Consider the following 16,346-nt stretch of genomic DNA (forward strand, 5'->3'; position numbering starts at 1 on the left):
CAGTAATGGGTTTACTGGAAGGAGGAGTTAGAGTTATTCCTACATCTTGCTTTGCAGGAGAGACAACAGAAATATAACACTTATTTTACTGTACTGAGGAGCAAGTCCCACTCTGAAGTACATCACTGCATCAAGCTTCACTATGGTCTTAGGAGCCCTGAGAATGTATTACTCCCGAAGCAGAACAAAACTGTAGAGTGACACAGGTGTTTTGTTGCAGACTAATCCTAAAGGGAGCAGGCACACCCCCTATCTAAATACCTTATGTATGCATGCTGGCCACTACATGCAATTTTGAGTAGTTCAGTGTCCCTAATTTGGAGCAAGATAGTTTGTGGCACTTGGAATTACCATCTGCAAGAGAGGCTGCTTTGGGAAGGTAATCATGAGTTAGACAGCTAATGGGGCATGTTCAGCAGAACCTTAAGGAAAAAAGGATGAAAAGTTCGTGTACTTGTGGTGAATCAACTGATGAGGAAAATAGGTGGTTTTGCTTCAGTACTTGTAAGGAGACATTTATTGTGGCAAACAGCATGAGCAGATAAAGTAGAAGTGTCTCTCACTAGGACAGCCTTGGTGAGGATTCACCAGGTTAAATCATTTTAGCAGTATGTGCAGGAGAGAGAAAGGCTTGGAAAGGTTGTACTAGACTTGTCCTCAAGGGAGGTGGCACATCAGACAGCAGTGGTGATGTCACGACTCTCTCCTTGATTTGAATATGTCAGAACTAGAAAACAGCAGGACAATACCAACCACGCATATAGCAATGTTAATAGGGAAATGCCCTGTGTAATTTAAATTGTGGAGATTCTGTCAGTGGGATTCCTGAGAATGAACTGGACTCAAATATATTGCAGGCTACTAGTGTAGTGACAACACAATGCAGCCCACAAGAAAATGTGGCCTCATAATAACTAACCCCAAAAAGTAACAGAGAGGTAGCTGTGTTACTCTGTACTCCAACAAAACAAAACAGTGGAAATGTATCACTTTAAAGACTAACAAATGATTTAAAGTGCTACATTTCTTTTGTTTCCCAAAAATAACAGACAGTGCCAATAGAAGTTTGTGGTGGTGAGTGGCGAACACCACAGATCCCCCTTGGGAACACATCCATGGATCTGATCAGGGTGTAGCATAGTTGCTACAGTACAGAACAGTTGCTACAGTGCGAGGAAGAAAAGGGGATTTCTGTGGACAAAACACACAATTTTAAAATCATATGGGGATGTTTTCAAAGGCAATGGGTGTCTTGAAGAAAAGATGCAATTGGAAGTAGATCCCCACAGTGGAATTGGTATGCTTAACTCCAAAGGAAAATTCCAGTGGGACTGTGCAGTCCAATAGGCAAGCAGCTGTGAAGCCTGTGGTGCTGGGGTATCATAGCTCAATATAGGCCAATACAGCCCTGGTAAGCAGCACACTGGTTGTTAAGGAGCCAACAGGTCCAGAGTGCCACTTTGGGAGTGCAGGAGTGGGGCTGAGCTCCTCACACTAGGATGCTGCTTGACCCTTCACCTCACTAGCAGGGATAGGGTGAATACGGAGCAATTAGCAAGTACACTGCTTGCATGCATTCTTCTTACTCCTGGCTGGAGAGGGGGCAGGGTGGAGGAGTAAGTGATGCAAGTTGTGTATGTTCCTCTTACAGCCTGATAATGAGGGGAGGGGGAAGAAGAGCAAGAAGCATCCCAGTGTGGGGGAATTTAGCTCTCCTCCCTCCCTAAATGATTCTCTTGCAACAGGCAAATTATGCATCTGCACAGATTCAATGTCACTGAACTAAGGGTAGGAAAGCTGCCATTATCCACAGCCCTCAGCTAATGACACCTTGCAGAACTTTCCAGAACTTCAGTCTTTACAGGTGTTATATGAGGAAGAATCCTCCATCACAGCAGTGCTAAAAGAGTCCAGAACAGGGAGTGAAGTGATGAAGGACCAAAACCCTGATACCAATGAAAGGAGAACTGTTGCAGCTGGAAGGATGGTGATACTGTTGAGAGGAGATGGCAGGCACTAGAATAGGACTGTTTAGCCAAGGACCTACTAGCTCTGGAGACAGAAACTCCTGTGAGGATCCATTAATATTAGAGAAGCACTGGACAGAACGGATTGGAGGAGTGGCACCTGAGGACTATGTAAGAGGGGCAAGTGATCCATAGGAACACAAGACACTTATGAGTCAGCTGATCCAACATCTGGACAGCCTACATAGGTCATGACAGATTAAAGACAACCTATCTGGAGGCCACACCCTCAGTGATAGAGCAAACTCAGTAGACAGGGAAAAAGAGAGTTCCCTCACAATGTGGTTTCCTGTTCAGACAATGACATTATTTCAAAGACTATGCAACCAGGTGGTTTTGTGATGTAGAGGAGATTGCCACTTCACTATGTGGTAGCAACTTCTAGCTGAAGGGACGTGGGGTGGGGATTTGGAAATCAATTATTTGTTGTTAATGTTTATATGAAAGTATTTTTAAATTGTGAAGATGTACCATGATCACCCATGATCCCTGGAGTGACAGTTACAGATAGGTGATATGTGTGTGTCTGTGATGGTGGGGGAACAGTGAACATTTGGAGTTAATTTGGAAGCAGCTCAGCCACATGGACAGAGTACTCCATACGGTTTATAAAATTCTACTTGCTCTTCTCCAGTTGCATTCAGCATCATTTGTTGCTGTGAAAGGCAACAATTCGACAGTATATTGTTGAAATAAATTCTTCCAGTGCTGATGTTATGCATGTGCATACAATGAGTTAAAATTGTCCCTTAGTCTTAAGAAGTAAGTAATACAGCCACAAGTTTAGCTGTTGCTTTATCTTAGCTTTTGAGCAGCCTGAGGCTGAACCTGAGAAAACTATAGCAGTATAGAGAGATTCTCTTTGGTATTTATATTACATATATTTGTCTTTTTGTTACACTTTACTGTTAAAATCCAAATGCAGGAGCAATGTAAAATGCACTTTAAATATGTGTTTGTAAAGGAAATCACAAAGGGGAAAAACTTTTGTTTAGAAGGCAGGCTGTGTGCATGGCATAGCTATGTTTTAAAAATTTAGCATCAGACTAATCTGTAAGCCTTAACTTTTAAAATAAACACAGGGAAATTATATGCCATAAGTGTTATATATTTTCAGGTATGCATCATAAGGAGTGTAGAGAGGTTACAGAGTGACATGGCAGATTGTTCCAAACTCCCTCAGTTAAAACCACTGGAGGAAATGTTGCCATACTTTAGGAAAAGCACATCAACGTTCATTCTCTCTCCCTCCATTTTGTTACAATTCACAGAATCAGATACAAGTTGGCAGCTCTCAAGACTAACAGGTGATCAGTAGAAAGCATACAAGATTTTCTAGATGATTTTCTAGAGGTGTTTTCATCACACTTTGCTCTGAAGCCCTGAATATGCCAAGTCCCATTAATGTGAAAGAACAGCTTCCTTGCAGAAATAAAGCTTATTGAAGGCAGCTAGTCTCCAGTGCGCAAAACATCTTGTTCCTATCTAAAACAAATGTTCAAAATACTGAAAATGGGTGCTACATTTTAAAGGATCAAGAAGCTAAAGGCTGTTTGGAAAGCCTGAGAATCTTGTAGTTCTGATTTAGAAAATGAGATTGCTGCCTTGTGGCATTGTTCACTCTTCTTTCAACCTCACAACCAGAAGTCCCTTTATATATTTTTCTTGGGTCTTAAAGATAGCTGCTTTCTTCTGCATCATCCTCACACCAACCCCAAGTAGGTTGGACTTCATTCATGCCTATCAATGCTACTTTTTTCAGGTTCACTTACAAGAGCTGACCTTTCATTCTATGTACTTCACAATAGTGGGTTCCAAGGGAGAAAGCTTTTTTTGAGCAGTGGGGACGGGGGAGTAATCCTTAACAGACTCTCTTGTAAAGCTTGCCCAGGAACTGGAGGTGGTCAGGGATTCTTGGAGGCACTAAGGAATCAACAAGCCTTTGCACCGGTAGCCCTAGGCTCCAGTGTGTCACCAAAGTTCTGTGGACTGTGTGTTCTGAACCTCTTGCCATTTCACTGAGGTTTGGGGCTTCCCTAATGCATTCTCTGCCCCCCTCTCTGCCGGACACCCATAAAGAATGATAAGAAAAAAAGAGGTGGATATCTCTTGTGGCCCCTGCTGTATCAATGTCTCATGCCATTGCATATTTAATCAGAAAGAGACAAAAACTGGGTTTGGAAAAGAAAGGAGAGTGCTGCAGTTTCATGATGGAACCACCTTGTGTATGTCTACACCAGAGGATAAAAATGGTTGTGGCAGAGGGGCTTATGCTGGCATCCTAAACATAGCTGTGTAGATGCTGAGGCAGGGGATGGAGCTCATGCTCTGAAACTGGGGTTGTGGGCTTGAGACCCTCAGCTTGCTCCAGCAGGAGTCACAGTATCAATGCACCATCTACAGCAATAGTTTTTGATTGGGGCCACTTTGAGATTTTGGTAAGTGGTCCAGGGCTGCTCTTTCCTGTGGAGGGAGTGCAGATTCTGGGACGGGTGTTGGCTACTCAAGGGAGCTTAGGGAAAGGGACTGGGGTGCAGGAGAGGGCATTGGGTCTGAGAGACTTTGGTTGAAGGAGAGGGTTGTGACTTGGGGAAGGGTTTGGGGTTCAGGGTCTGGGAGGGGTTATGGGTACAAGAGAGGATTTTGGGCTTGGGGAGGGGCTGAGAAGCATGGGAATGTTCTGGAAGGAAGTTTTGGTGGGTGCTAGAGGCAGGCTCTGGCCAGGAGGTACTTACCTAAGCAGCTCCTGGCCAGCTGTATTCGCACGCAGGCTTCCCTGCCTTCCAGAAGACCCACCCCATTGACTGTTCCCTGTGGCTCTCTGCACCGGGTGAGAGGGGATGGAGGACGGCTTTGCACACTGCCCCTGCCCCAGCAAACTTTCTCCAAACCAGCCAATGGGAGCTGAGAAATTGGGCTGCACTTCCCCAATGCCCAGAAAAATCACCCACTGCCATTGTCTCGAAATCAGCCAATAGGAGCTGAGAGATTTTGCAATGGTTGGGGGCAGTACATGAAGCCCTCTCCTCCACAGCACAGAGAGCTACACAGACCAGTAGGAGTGGTCCAGATTAAAAGGCTTGGAGGGCCGGATCTTGCCCTTCATGGTCTACAGGTCAACTTTTAGAGTGCTACTGTGAGTTCATGATCTGATCTAACTGCTGTCCTCCCAGACATGTTCCCAGAAACAAGTGTAGACATGCCCAGTGTGTTCACTTTCTCAACTAATGTTTGTTTCCCATTATAAAAGTTCCTTCGTTTGCACCAATTCATGCTCTTAGAAATGTAGATGCAAGTTTCAGGACAGCTCAAGAAACTTGGCCTGGTAAAAGCATTTGTATGGGCTACATTTGCAACCAACACATAAGTGAGCTGATGGGTTCTGAAATATCTGTTTCCACGTGAATACTGAACATTATAAATATGCACTATGACGTGAACTGGAGGCGATCAGAAACCTCACAAACACAAATTCCTCCCTAATATTTGCCTACATGCAAATAAAACATTGACTTTCGGGGAAGAATTCCTTGGTGGATACACATATATACAGGCTACAGCATTCTGCCACAGAATCAGATAAACAGTTTTGCTATGTAACCCCCATTCTGCTTAATGGGGAAGTCATCAGTGGCTATAATTTTCATATCTTTAATTATTGAGCAACTGTACTCTATTTATGAAACGAGGTTAAGCCTTAGTGGGTTTTTTGTATTTATATAATTACTTATTTTGGCAACTACATCTGGAAGAATGTTTCATAGCACCTTACATTTTATTCAGAGTCACAGAAAGGTTTGCTGAAATTTATGAGCAGTCAGCCAGTTTTTGAGCAGGCTGGGTCAAGTCTATAAAAACAAGTTAGGATTTTTGTTTATTGTTTTATCTACTATGGAAGGGAGTATTGCATAGGGTTACCGTATTTGAACCCTCAAAAAAGAGGTTACCCCTGAGAGGGAGTGTATGTGTATCAGTATCTATCAACTTAAGTGTGACAATCTGTCCCATATTGGGCGGGGGACAGTCCCATATTTGGGACACCAAAAAGGTGTCCTGACTTATTTTTTAAAAGGGATGAATTGTCCCATATTGGGCTGTCCCTCCCAAGCCTTGGGGAAGCATGGACAGCTGCTACTTCACCCGGGGCTCTAGGGGAGGGTCCAGTGGCTGTTGCCTCCTTCCCAGATCCTCAGGGCTTGGAGGAACCACCCCTTCCCCCAATATCTCCCTGTCCTGTATTTGGGACAGGGAGATATAGTCTCCCTAATCAACTCGCATTGTATTAATGTACTATATATACTGCATACTATCTAGAGTGCTGTATAGTATTCGTAGTACATTAATACAATGCAAGTTGGTAGATACTGATACGGATACTCTTCCTCTCAGGGGTGTCATCTCTTTTGGAAATTCAGATATGGTAACCCTAGTATTAAATGCCTTAGATTACAATTAATATTTTGTATTACAATAGAACAAAGCCGCCACAGTCAAGAACAGGACTCCATTTTGCTAGGTACTGTGCTCTCTCTCTCTCTCTCTGAGAAACTAGACACACAGAGATAAAGTGACTTGCCCAAGGTATAGGACCAGAAATACAATCCTTATTTTTCTGACATCCAGTTTAATGCCTTATCCATTGGGCCATGCAGTTTCTTGGCTCAGGTAAATTAAGGAGGTACTGAGTTAATATTTTGCATCTATTAATTCTAGGACACCCTTTTAAATAGAAGCTACACAAAGATGGATCAAAACATGGTCCTGCCCAAAGAACCTATAACGTTAATATAAAACACGAGAAAATAGATTGGGGAATACCAGGAAACAACCTGGCAGCATAAGTCGGTGAGACAGGTAGTGGTCTCTGCATATTCCTGGTCTGATGGGTGTCAGTTTTTTTTTTTTATTTTTTTGTAGGAATTCTGGCAGAAGAGAGTTTTAAGTAGGGATTTGATGGAGACCAATGAGATGGCTTTGTGAGTGTTCATAAAGGGCTACATAGGTATGGAATCCACTCAAATGTGCACAGCCTAAGTCTATATAAACTAAAAAGGAATTTACTATACACAGTTGAATGTCATTATCATGTAGGCCAGCTAATGGAAAATAATCTGATTATCTTCCTTTTGTCTCTAGGAGTCCAGTAGAGTCCACAGTGGTAGGAGTCAATGAGCTAAGTATATCTTTTCATCTAATGTAAGAATTCTCATTGGGGGGAAAAGTTGCTTTAGAATTCAAAGGTAAGACTGCAATTAACACACAAACATTAGAGAGTACAATATGGAATAGTAGACATAATTATTCAAGGAATCTTAATTCTACCCCTTCATCAATGACATCTCACTCTTTGTCCAATCTCACCTTGTGCCTAGGACTGAGGCATTTTGCTGGGGGTTTGCTGAAGGAATTCAAGAAACTGTCTTAGGGTAAAGTCTACTTTGAATATTCTAAAGACCAAATGCTCAGCTGGTTGAAAGACTGTTCCTTTGCTTCCACTGACACAGCCTCTGTGCCTGCTTCCTTATGAATGTAAAATGAGCTTGTTTGGATGTTACTATCTAGATCTCTTCTAATTCTTTGACTCTCCTTACATCGATTTCTTTACTTTTCCCTCACCAGACTGGTTCCCCCATGACATGTGAATCCCTGCCTATTGCTGTACTCCTGTGTGGAATTAACCAGGATTAACCATACAAAATGCAGTCACTCACTGTACATGCCCTATATATAGACATAATGATGATTTGTAATGGTTTGCAGTGTGTAAAAAGTGTAATCCAGAAATGGAAAATTCAGATTGCTTTTATGGAACAATTGTGGATCTTGACTTTTTTTGTTTTTATTTTAACTTGTTCTGGTATCTTACTAGAATCCCCTGAAAAGAGAGATACAAATCTCTGTGTTCCTACATTACACTAAATATAATCTCTGCACCAGGTAAAACATAAATGTAGGTGGGACTGCAAGATTATTAGCTTGGTTAGAAATGGTTTTAAGTCACGTTTAATAGACTCTGGTCTCAAATCGTGTCACTAGGTTACATGTGCTGTGTGTATCAGTGAAGAAAAAGAGACACAAATAGAAGAACGTGCGTAGAGTTGCCGAGTCTGCAAAGTGTAGGGGAAAAAAAAAGACATAATTTATGAAAATACAAAGTGGCAGCTTAGAACAGGCTGAGGAAAAAGTGGGACAGTAGAGAATACTTGGCACAGACAACTAAAATTGCCTGAAAGCTTTTGGAGAGAGACATCCATGTTCCACAGCAGGTGATTGATCTCCATGGGACATAAAGCTCTTTCTGAATGACCAGTCTTTCTTTGCTCAGGCAGCTTGGCATCAGTGGACTGAAAAAAAAGTCTCTTTTTAATTTTATTGAACATCTCATTTTTCTTATATTATGAAGAAAGGAAAGATAGGAACTGGCTGACATAGCAGTGGTTTTCGAACTTTCCAGGCTACTGTACCCTTTTCAGCAGTCTTTCGTACTCCAGGTTTTATTACTTCTCAAAACTACTTGCTTACAAAATCTGACATAAAAATACAAAAGTGTCACAGCACCCTGTAGTGAAAAAAATTTCTCACTTTTTCATTTTGTTGGTATGAAATTTTAGTTTCACCAGTACTATTTATGTAGCCTGTTATAAAACTAGGAAAATATCTAGATGGGTTCATATACCCCTTGGAAGACCACTGCATACCCACAGGGGTGCATGTACCCCAACTGAGAACTAATTCTCTGTAGTATTTATTATTTTTCCCTCCAGCTTCTGCGCTATTAGTCCTCTAAGGTAAACAGTCTCATTATTTTCAATTTCTCTTCATGCAAATGTCCTCTGTATCTCTAATGATATTTTGTCTCTCTCTGCCTGCTTCTGCTGTAGCTCTTTTGAGATATTAAACATCATGCTCCACAATTTGAACCAGTCTCTATTAGAGATCAGATTTAGATCTAATCTGGGCGTGGACCACTTATTCCACATTTGGCTATGCAGTTTATATACTGAGGCACAGACAGTATATTAGATTTTGATAGACCTCAAGTCAGATCCAATCTCACAATTTGCATGTTATGAAATGTCAAGAATGGAATGTAGATTTCTATATGTGAACATACCATCTGTTCATATAATGCTATTTTAAATTTTTCTATTATATTATATGTATGACAGAAAAGTGTGTTTGTGATTAGACAATTTTTGTATAAGAAAAGTGTCTGCTTTCTGTGGAAAATGAAACACCAGAAACAGAACAAGATAGGAACAAAAAACTTAAATCTTTCACAAAACCCCAAAAGTTCACTTTGGGATTTTATAGCATCCTTCAACTACCTGAAGATATTTCCAAAAGAGGATGGAGAGAGGCTGTTTTCAGTGGTGGCAGAAGACAAAACAAGGGGCAACTGGTCTCAAGTTGCAGTGAGGGTGTTCTATATTGGATATTGGGAAAAACCTATTTCACTAGGAGGGTATTGAAACACTGAAATGGGTTACCTAGGGAAGTGGTAATATCTCCATCCTTATTGGTTTGTAAGGCCCCGACTGGAATGATTTGGTTGGAGTTAGCTGTGCACTGAGGAGAGGGGTTGGATTAGATGACCACCTGAAGTTTCTTCCTGTTCTAATCTTGAGTCTATGACTTAATCTCTATGAAGTTGTCATTAAAATCATTAGTTTGTTGTAATTATTTATTATTGGAATTGACTATCATTCCTTGCTAAGATCTGTATTTTATTTCAATATTTTGACTGTTCAGAGTGTTTTTATTTATAAATATTAACACTTTTCATTCCAATATTCATGATGTCCTCCTTCTATACAGTTTTATTAAAAAACGATTAGTATTATATGGGAATTTATTTTTGCAAAGGACAGATGTTCTTAAAATAAAAACACTGTGATATTTTGGGTGACTATCCTATTTATAAAAAGTGTGATCCCTGAGTATCACAAAAAACAGATGCTATACTCAAGTGGGACATATAGCAGAAACTGCAACTTGATGTACAGGTTAGCACTCCCTAGAAACACTCTCTACACTAGAGGAAACACTCAAAAATTCTGAATTATTTATTTCCATATGTTAACCTTTAAAAGCATTTTGAGATGGCTCAAAAACTCTTTTGTCAGCATAAAATAATTTCAAAAATAGGATGAGATAAAAGACCTGTGATGCAGTGGTGAATACAAAATTACTTCGCTAATGTTTTAGATGGGTTAAAACTAGCTTTCTCTGTTTCCTGAGACAGAGAGAGATAGAATTGAGTTATTTTCTTGAAAAAAGGGGGGGATTTTATTTTTACCTTAAAATTTTCGTCTAGTTTGTATCTTTGATCCAAGCACAAACCTCATCTGTCTGTCAAAACATATCTCATCTATCGATCAGCTTCTAAACGGTAGAAGTGATAATGTAGTTTGGTGTCCTTTATAACACAGGCGACAGAACTGCCCCCATATAATTCCTAGAGCAGGGGTGGGCAATAATTTTTGATGGGCAGTCACTCCAAGAATTTAATTGGTGAAGGGCCATACTTTTCCATGATATTAATGGAAAGAGGGTGGGGTCTTGAATGGGAGTTGGATGAAGGAGGACACATGGGTATAGAAGGGGATGTGGGATTGGGAGGAATTTGGGTGAAGGGAGGAGGTTGTGACCTGGGGCAGAGATTGGGGTGCAGGAGAGGTTGCTGGGTCCAGAAGGGGGTATAAGCACAAGAGAGGATTCTGACCTGCAGGGGGGTTGTAGGAAGAGATGCAGCATCTGGGAGCGGGTTGTTATATGGCGCAGTGATATAGGAGGGGTGTGTGCAGAGTGTTTGGTTTGTAAGTTGGGGCAGGGAGTAGGGGTGCAGGAGGGGATGGGGTGCCAGAAGCAGATTCTGGCTCGGGGGTGCTTACCTTATGTGGCTGCCAACCAGATGTCCAGTAGGTCCTGCCTCCTGTGTTTCTGCTTTCTATTCAAGGTACCTGGCTGCAGGGGTCATGTGCTGTCTATGCACCACATGCCTTTTTGCGAGGGAGGCCCCTGCATGCTGCCTACCCCACTAGCAGAGCTTTGGCAACTCCCATTGGCCCGTTTCCAGCCAATGGGAGCTGAGAGATTGTGCTGGAGGCAAGGCCAGTATGTGAAGCTACACCCTTTGGGGCAGTTCATGCAGAGATCACTTGGGCCTTGCATCCAGCCACTTTGGGCAGCAAGTGGGGGTGCAGCAGACATGAGCTGAATTGCGTTCTCTACCCCACTGTCCCTGAGGGGTATGTCTGCACTGCTGTAATACACCCACACCCGGCCCATGCCTGCTGACTTGGTTTTTGGGGTTCGGAATGAGCAGCTGTTGAGTTGCACTGTAGACATTTGGGCTTGGACTGTAGCCCAAGCTCTGGGACCCTCCCACCTGACAGAGTCCTAGGGCCTGGGCTCCAGCCTGAGCCTTAATGTTTACATTGCAATTGTGCAGCCCCAGTGTTGACTGGTGAAGAAGGTTCCGGGGGACATGCCTTCTGGTCCGTCTGTATTCCCCTCTGCCTCAGGCACCAGCCCTGCTCCATCCCTCTCTGACCCCACCTACTTCTTCCTTCTGAAGTGCAGAGCCACTTCCTGTAACTGTGGAGGTGGTCCTACCCCTCCCTGCAGAGCAGCATGGCTGGAGAACAGTCTGAGCTGCTCTAGGTTGTGCTGCTCTTGGGCCATGCTACTCTGTGGAGAATGGTGGGGCCATCCCTGCACTCACCAGAAGAGGTGTGACACTGATGGTGAGTGCAGGAGTTTGCTGGAGTGAATGTGACCCCCTTATTTGCCCCCCACACATCATGCCTACACAGGCCCTTAGCCTAAGCACCAGAAAACCAGTCACCCAGCGTGGGCCAGCTGCAGGGGTCTGATTGTAATGTAGACCTATCCTAAGCTGCTAAGTAGGCAGCAGTCTGTCAAAGTGTATTACCTAACATTTAGTTGCCCTGTTTATGTGTAGCAGGGCAGGTGCCATTGATTTGAATCCCAGCTTCCTACCACTAATCAACTGTACAGACAAGCCCTGTGGGTATTGTTCGGGGTCTCAGGCTGACTGAAAGATATATTTCATGGGGAATTTTTAAATTTTTTTCCTCAAATTTTCACAAAAAGCATAGTTTGTTAATGAAAAAACACATCCCCTCAACAGTTTGTTTTTTGTAAGGCAGTGGAAAAAAAACATTTTTCCATTTAAAAAAAAAACTGAAAGGTGTGTTCAGAAAAAAAAAATTAGCTACTTTTGCTGTCGACACAATGCAGTCAAGAGGCATCAGAACAGACAGCCTTGGGTGGGGGGCTCATTCTGCTGAGATAGAATTATTCAGGTAATCCTCTGAGAAGAGAAACTTGCAGAGATTTTCTCCTCTTGGTCCTTATTGCAACTTTTCCCACAGGAGGTAGCAGCCAAGCCCACACAATGATTGACATTTTGAAAGATAGTGCATGGTCACACGAAAGACTTATCCATGGAGTATCATTTTCAGGCATAACTATCCATTACGGGCAGATTTAACATGTACTTAAGTGTTTCTTTTCCTGAGTTTGCATTTAAAGTCTCTGTCACTGAGCTGTCTTTACAGACACACTGTTCTTTAGTCTGTTCTGTTTTGAATTTTTTATTTTTCTCTCTCTTATCTTTTAGCAGTGATAAAGGGTATATCAGAAGATTTAGTACCACCACATTTTTGGTGTTTTTTTCATTTACAATGAAAAAGAAAGTGAAGCTCAGGCAGCAGATATTCTGGAAGAGAAAGTTAGTTGCAGATATTTATTGCTAAACAAGTATGCAATTCTACACTCCCAAATTAAAATACAAATTTATTTTAAATAATGTTAATGACAGAATAAAGTCTTATAGGTATCTGAGACTAGCTCTCCAGTACTTGAGAGAGAATAAGCTCTCAAAACTATACATCAAGTGGGTTTTTCAAAAGTATATACAAGATTAAATCCCATTGATTTAGCAATTTGTAGTTCTGAAAGTCAGTGGGATTTGTGTTCGTAAGTCATTTTGAATCTTCTGAAAATCCAGCATTTTTACTTTAGTTAGGCACTGGGGGATGAACAATTTGCTTTCCAAGCATTCATTAAATTAAGGCTTATAACAGGTCTTTGATGTGAATAGGTGTTGGATTTACTTTATAAATGAGGAGGCTTAAGTATGTTGGTTGAGATTTTTAAAACGGACTAGAGGATTTAGCAACACAACTCTTCATAATGGGAAATGTATAACTGAATTCTCTAATACGCTTTGAAAATCCCACCCATCGATAAGTACAAATTCTGCTATTTTAGAGTTTGTAAATTTGGAGTTACTCAAATGAAGTTAATGAATTATTCTGCATTTCCACCAGCATAACTAAGAGCAAAATTTGATTTCAAGTGATTTGGCCAAGGTCACACAAGAAATTTAGAGGTGGAACAAGATAAAAAAATATCTAGGTCTTCTGCCCCTGCAAGCTGCACCTTTAATGGAAGACCACTCTTGTTCCTCTTGCATAATAACTGTTTACTTTAGCAGCACTTAAAATCTTCTGTTATCATGGCAGTCACTCATTAACAAGTAGGATGTCTTCATATCACCTTCCTATTTACGAGTCTGTTGATGGCTTATCAGCCTGATTCTGGAGCTGCAGATCTTATCACAGAAGAGGCAAGTGTTGGAGGGACTGCTCTTTTTTCTCCACCTCTCCTCATCTGCACTGTGGTGAGACCTCTCAAATTGTGCCACCCAAAGGTTTGCCACTAGCAGAATATGGAAAGTCAGGACTGGTTGTAAGTAACTTCAAAGTTACTTTGGTAGTGTAGACACAGCCATTAAGTTTGATGAATTTCTTACTTTGGGGAAAAATGTTGAGCATATGTTTCAACGTTCCATTTTGATATTTTCTTAAAGGAAAACTTCAATTTTTCCATTTTGAAATGTAAATTAATTGTAAAAATCCCAAATAAATACGATTTCAGGTTTGTCAACATTAAAATTATCAAAGGAAACATTTTGATTTACTTTGTACCAGTTTTCTTCAGACATTTTTTGCTTTTATCCTAATTTGGGGCATAATATGTTTTCAAAACCCCAATATTTTTCACAGGACAGGAAGAATATTTTTCATCCAGCTCAGCTTAGAATGACCATTAGTGTGTGGGCAAAGAATATGCAAAAGCACTTCCATTGGTCAGGTTTTAACATGTGTAATCATAAAACTCTAAAGTAACATCAAAACAGAATCTTTATTTTCCGAGATCCTAGTAGTAGGCATCCTTTGATCCTGAGCGATCATGGGTTTGCACCCCAGTTGGACTGATTCGAGCAGCATCTTCTGTGGCTGTGCAATCCAATCCGGGAGTGGCAGTCCTTTCCGCACTGTGAGCAGCAGTAAGCAGATGTCGCTCTGGTATCACGGGCACGGATTTTCCTGAGGGCTCTCCTGTCTTCCGCTTCCTTCACCAAGGTAGTTTCATACATAGCAAGAGCTTCCTTCACTCCCTGTTTCCAGGCATGCCTGTCTGAAGCAAGCGAATGCCAGGTATTCATGCTGATAGAGAGAGTGCTGAGGTTACTCTTGCATGTGTCCTTGTAGCGCAATTTAGGTCGCCCTTTCAGCCTCTTTCCAGACGCCAGTTCGCCGAAGAGGAGGTCCTTCGGTATTCGGCCATCTGTCATGCGTGAGACATGGCCCAGCCAGAGCATATGCCTCTGTTTGAGAAGGGTGAACATGGGGGCGGTGCCTGCCCTATCAAGCACTGTGCTATTGGGGACCTTGTCCTGCCATGAGATACCGAGTATGCGCCTAAGGCAGTGCATGTGGAATGTGTTGAGCCGCTGCTCTTGTTTTGAGCACAAAGTCCATGTTTCACTGGCGTACAGCAGTGTGCTCAAAACACAGGCTGTGTAGACCTGCACCTTGGTGTGTACAGTGAGCTTATTATTAGCCCATACTCTCTTCGTCAGCCTGGAGAATGTTGTGGTGGCTTTTCCAATGCGCTTGTTGATCTCACTATCAAGTGACAAGTTGTCCAAGATCATCGAGCCTAGGTACACGAACTTATGGATGACTTCCAGTTCGTAGTCTAGCACATTGATAGATGGCTCGTTACCCACGTTTTGGCCCATCACCTGGGTCTTCTTTAAGCTGATTGTGAGGCCAAATTCCATGCATGCATCCGCAAAGCGAGTTATGAGTGACTGCAGTTCCTGCTGAGTGTGAGCAGCAATAGCTGCATCATCAGCAAAAAGGAACTCCCTTAGATACTTCATAAGCACCCTGGTCTTCACTCTAAGCCTCAACAGTTTGAAGAGGTTGCCGTCCATTCTCATGAGGGGAGAGATGCCCTCTGTAGCAGTTCCGAAGGCATATTTGAGCAAAACTGCAAAGAAGATGCCGAACAATGTTGGAGCCAGCAAGTTAAAAATAAATAAATTATCCCAATCTCTCCGTGTTAGCTTGCCAGTATGATGTTGTTCTTCGCTATTGAACTTCCAATGGTTCTTTTCCTTCTGTCTGGTGTGTTTTACCTATAGTTTAAAGATTGTAGGTTCTCTTTAATGGAGGTATTCAGAAGATGAGTCTTTAATGCTTACTTTGCTTCACTGAAAAATGTTACCTCCAGCCTTCTGAAAGGAAGCAATCAAAAATATTCCATACAAAGTTATTCAAAGTATATGTAAAACTAAGACAGAATTAGTTAGATGGTAATGTTCTATTCCATTTTTATTAATGTTGCCAACCAGTTTTAATCTAAGAGGAAAATTATACAAACGAATAAAATAAAAGAGTTTATTTCCATCATAATTTAAACCCATCATGCAGTAATGAACAGGAAAACCTGTTAGGCTGGGACGTAGCATATATTACTCTTGGCATGTGTACAACGTTTTTAGGATGATTATTAACCTAGCAACAGTATTCTTTTTTCATATATTAATGAATCACCATCATTCTGATCTGTTCAGTGTGAATCAGAGTAGTTTATTGAAAAAATAAATAACAAACATAGTTCAATGATAAAATGTGCCTCAAGTACAGACATCTTTTGTTTACCAAAAAACCCGAGTAAATCTCAAGTGTTTTTATACATAGTTATTTTCTTTCTTTACCTGTAGTTCCTTTGTCACTCTGCTTGAAACAGAAATAGGATAGAACTAGCAGAGAAAAATGTGAAATAAACATACGGCCTAACCCTGCTCTCATTTACTCCTGGTGCAAATCAGAACAAACTTTTTTGAGATCAAAGGAGAGTCACACTAGTGTGAAGCTGCTTTACACAATGTGAACCCGTTGTAAATGAGGCCGGAATTAGGCTCCTAAAAAG

The sequence above is a fragment of the Carettochelys insculpta genome, chromosome 8 (assembly GCF_033958435.1).
Source record: "Carettochelys insculpta isolate YL-2023 chromosome 8, ASM3395843v1, whole genome shotgun sequence".
Classification (NCBI taxonomy): Eukaryota; Metazoa; Chordata; order Testudines; family Carettochelyidae; genus Carettochelys; species Carettochelys insculpta.